Below are 4,816 nucleotides of genomic sequence, written 5' to 3'. Positions count from 1 at the left end.
AAAGATTTTGGCCTCCGCAAAAAAAAAAAAAAAACCCTTTGTTCATCAGCTCTTAACAGTACCCAACTTGCACTGAAAACAGCAGGATGAAATATACCCCTAACCTCATACTCTGTAACTCTGGTAGAAATGGCATCATTTAATAACACAATAGGAAAGAGTAGGTCAAATTAATCCCCAGGGCACCAATTACACCGAGTGTGGCTTTGGTTCACTGAATGCATTAATTCAGTGTTGTGTCTGTCTGAGCTCAGGTATTCCCAGTTCCTTCAGGAATCATGCCCCATAGATAACACATCTCAGTATAAAACTTCCCGAATGCTCCAAACTGGCAGTTTCTGTGGATGAGGAAACACCAACACATCTCTCTCTCTCTTCTCAGCAGGTATGTGCTATTGTCCTGAATTACAGTCACACACCCACACGCAGACACCATGTGGATCATCAGGTACTGAATTTCAGACCTCCAACACCAAAAGCCTCAGCCCCAACTCCGACCACTTCAGCTAAAGAAGCAACCCCCTTGGTTGGAAAAAATAGGCAATTACCTTGTCGCTGAAGCCAGGGCTTCCCATGATGTCTCTGGGTTTTCATACAGGCTCAAGTAAATGCCCAAAAGTTAATAAACACAGTAAGTATCGTTACCCCAAAAGGACATGCCAAGCCACGGAGCTCCCCTTGCCCAAAGAGGGTGGAAAGTTTGACATTCCTTTATTCTCACCCCTTCTTTAGCTGAGGAATAATTTCTTCAGACTGATTCTCTCACAGCAGAGTCACAAGTCACAGTTTTCTGTTCAGATTAGTGAACAGGAGTGTTTGTGTGGGGGGCATGATTAACCTGCGTGTCATTGTGTTTGCACAGTGTGTGCATTTTATCGAACACCTGGAATGACCAGCTGTGAACATCTGGTTCTGTGGACTAAGCCCTTCTCTGAGTGGATACTGATGTCCATGAGTAAACTAATCTCCATTTATCTTCACTTACTTCATTACAGAGAAGGGACGGGGTTTTCTGCACCATACACCTGCCGACATCTCTACAGCAGCCTGATCTCTGTTCAGAAGAGATGGAAAAGGGAAATCACTCAGAAGTGACTGAGTTCATTCTCTCAGGATTGACAGATCATCTGGAGCTGCAGGTCCCCCTGTTTGGGGTGTTCCTACTGATTTATGGTATCACCCTGGTGGGGAATGGGGGATGATCTTGTTAATTACAATTGATCCCCACTCCACACCCCCATGTACTTTTTCCTCAGGAATTGTCTTTCTGTGACCTCTGTCTTTCCTTGATAATTTACCTAAGATGCTGCTGAATTTATTAGATGAGAGGAAAAGCACTTCTTACACTACTTGCTCTGTGCAAATGTATCTGTCTATCATTTTTTCAGATGCTGAGTGCCTCTTGCTGGCTGTGATGGCTTATGACCGTTATGTGGCCATCTGTAACCCGCTGCTCTATATGGTCACCATGTCCAGGCAGCTTTGTAAACAGCTGGTGGCTGGGGTGTACGCTGTGTGGGTGGTGGATTCAATGATAAACACGTGTTTTATATTTCGGCTGTCATTCTGCAGCTCTAACATAATCAATCATTTCTTCTGTGACATCCCCCCACTGTTGGCGCTCTCCTGTTCTGACACCCACATCAGTGAGATTGTGACGTTTGCTTTCATGAGCTGCATTACAGTAAGCAGCTTTGTGACTGTCCTCCTCTCCTATGTCTATATCATTTCCACCATCCTGCAGATCCGCTCAGCCAAGGGCAGGCACAAAGCCTTCTCCACCTGCACTTTCCGCTTGACCGCTGTGGTTCTGCTTTTTGGCACCCTCCTCTTCATGTATTTACATCCCACCTCCAGTTATTCCATGGATACAGACAAAGTGGCCTCAGTGTTTTACGCGGTGGTGATCCCCATGTTGAACCCCCTCATCTACAGCCTGAGGAACATGGAGGTGAAGGATGCCCTGAGGAAAACAATGAATAAATTCCTAAGCAATTCTTGATTCTGGTTAATTCTGTACTGATTGAGTAATAGGGAGTGGAAACATGTGAATTCAATGTAATTTCACAGAATTCATGGTAGTATTGTTCATTATTGTATTATTATCATTATTAATTTGTTGGTAGTCCAACAAGTTCTGCAGGCCCCAACTGAGATCAGTGGACAAAACCTGAGGAAAACTCAGAGGTCCATAAAGAGAGAATGATTTTATAAGCTGGTGGCTAGGGGCTTCCACCTAGAGGGAGAGATGTTCAGCTTCACTTCTCAGGACATCGGGTGGCAGTTCCAAGGGGTTTCTGTGACCCAACCCGTCACACAGAGTTTAGGAATAAAATTACAAAACAATGTGTGTGGGAGGGTGGGGAGGATGAGGGGAAAGCAGAGGATGTGTTGTTCCTTGACTTTAGAAATGCTTTTGACACGGTCTCCCACAGTATTCTCGCTAGCAAGTTAAAGAAGTTTGGGCTGGATGAATGGACTATAAGGTGGACAGAAAGTTGGCTAGATTGTCAGTCTCAATGGGTAGTGATCAACGGTTCCATGTCTAGTTGGCAGCCGGTATCAAGTGAAGTGGCCAAAGGGTCTGTCCTCGGGCCGGTTTTGTTCACTATCTTCATTAATGATCTGGAGGATGGTGTGGATTGCACCCTCAGCAAGTTTGCAGATGACACTAAAGTGGGAGAAGAGGTAGATAAGCTGGAGGGTAGGGATAGGATACAGAGGGTCCTAGACTAATTAGAGGATTGGGCCAAAAGAAATCTGATAAGGTTCAACAAGGACAAGTGCAGAGTCTTGCACTTAGGACTGAAGAATCCCATGCACAGCTACAGACTAGGAATCGAATGGCTAGGCAGCAGTTCTGCAGAAAAGGACCTAGGCGTTACAGTGGATGAGAAGCTGGATAGGAGTCAACAGTGTGCCATTATTGCCAAGAAGGCCAATGGCATTTTGGGATGTGTAAGTAGGGGCATTGCCAGCAGATCGAGGGATGTGATTGTTCCCCTCTATTCGACATTGGTAAGGCCTCATCTGGAGTACTGTGTCCAGTTTTGGGCCCTACACAACAAGAAGGATGTGGAAAAATTTAAGAGAGTCCAGCGGAGGGCAACAAAAATGATTAGGGGCCTGGAACACATGACTTATGAGGCGAGGATGAGGGAACTGGGATTGTTTAGTCTGCGGAAGAGAAGAATGAAGGGGGATTTGATAGCTGCTTTCAACTGCCTGAAAGGGGGTTCCAAAGAGGATGGATCTAGACTGTTCTCAGTGGTAGATGACAGAACAAGGAGTAATGGTCTCAAATTGCAGTGGGGGTAGTTTAAGTTGGATATTAGGAAAAACTTTTTCACTAGGAGGGTGGTGAAACACTGGAATGCGTTAACTAGGGAGGTGGTGGAATCTCCTTCCTTAGAAGTTTTTAAGGTCAGGCTTGACAAAGCCCTGACTGGGATGATTTAGTTGGGGATTGGTCCTGCTTTTAGCAGGGGGTTGAACGAGATGACCTCCTGATGTCCCTTCCAACCCTGATATTCTATGATTCTATGACAGAACAAGAACCAATGGACTTTAATTGCACCAAGGGCGGTTTAGGTTGGACATAAGGAAAAACATCCCAACAGTGAGGGTACCTAAGCATTGGTATAATTTCCCAGTAAGGTTGTGGAATTACCACCACTGGAGATTTTGAAGAGGAGGTTAGAGAAACACCTGTCAGAGATGGTCTAGATAATACTCAGTCGTGCTGTGAGTGCAGGGCAGGGGAATGGATGACCTCTTGAGGTCTCTTGCAGTCTTATTATTCTATGATCTCACAAGGAGCCGTACACTGGGAGGAGGGGAGACGCCAGCCTGAGCAGTGGTCAGGGCAAGGGACACACACCTGCCTCCACTTGACATTCAGCTCCACTGTACCCCGCACCACATGCACACACATAGTGCCCACTGCACACCAAACACACACACACACACAAACAGAGTGCCCACTACACACACACAGCCTGACACTGAGCTTGATCAGAATGCAGAATAATCTCTACTGGGAAGCTGGGAGAGCTGCAATATTTCCAGCTCGCCTGCACAAAAAGAACCGAAGGGGATTGTGCTGCCCTGGGGGAGAGATAGGACTAGATTTCCCAACTGGTCTTTTCCATCAACAGCATTTCTGAGGCCTGGTTTATGCTTAAAAAGTAGATCAACAGAGCTCCATTAAACAGGGCGGGGAAACCTTTCACACCCTGTATGAGGCAGTTACCTTGTACTGACCCTGAGTGTAATTTTTCCATTGACCTAGCTATTGCCTCTCGGAGACGTGAACATCCCAACTACTGGGCTAACAATTACAAAGAGAAGTCCCACCACTACCTCCTACAGTGGCTATGTTGCGACCGGTATCAAAATCCTCCCCCCCACACACACATTATTTTGGCACAAAACTTTTAGGAGTATTTGAAACACATTTGTTAATAGTTTCAGGTCAATCCAAAAGGTATTGTTCTTGACAGTAAATTATTAGTCCAGAAGAAATTCACTCATTTCTAGACACCTTTGCGTCCCAACCCTGGGAAATTACTTAAAGAGACATTTGGAGAGGTGGCCAACAAATAAAGTGGAATACAGTTACCTCCATTTTGTATCGTGTTAAAATGACCTAACAGGAGAGACAGCAATCCAGGCCAGCTGATTTTCTGGCCGTCTGTGTTGCATTTCCACAAGGAAAGACACGGCAACAACATTAATTGCATGTGCTGGGCACACCTGTTTTCCAGGGAGCAAAGATGCTCCAGGGAGCAAATCTCAAAGTCCTCAAAGCCAAATT

At 45.6% G+C, this 4,816-nt stretch overlaps 1 pseudogene; it reads left to right on the top strand.

The window, feature by feature from the left end:
• Nucleotides 1–1,067: 1,067 nt before the first annotated feature.
• On the top strand, nt 1,068–2,002 carry LOC144266462 (olfactory receptor 5AS1-like; annotated as a pseudogene).
• Nucleotides 2,003–4,816: the final 2,814 nt, after the last annotated feature.

The sequence above is a fragment of the Eretmochelys imbricata genome, chromosome 6 (genome assembly GCF_965152235.1).
Source record: "Eretmochelys imbricata isolate rEreImb1 chromosome 6, rEreImb1.hap1, whole genome shotgun sequence".
Classification (NCBI taxonomy): Eukaryota; Metazoa; Chordata; order Testudines; family Cheloniidae; genus Eretmochelys; species Eretmochelys imbricata.
Note: the sequence above shows the minus strand (reverse complement) of the source record. Positions and strands in the feature narration are given on the sequence as shown.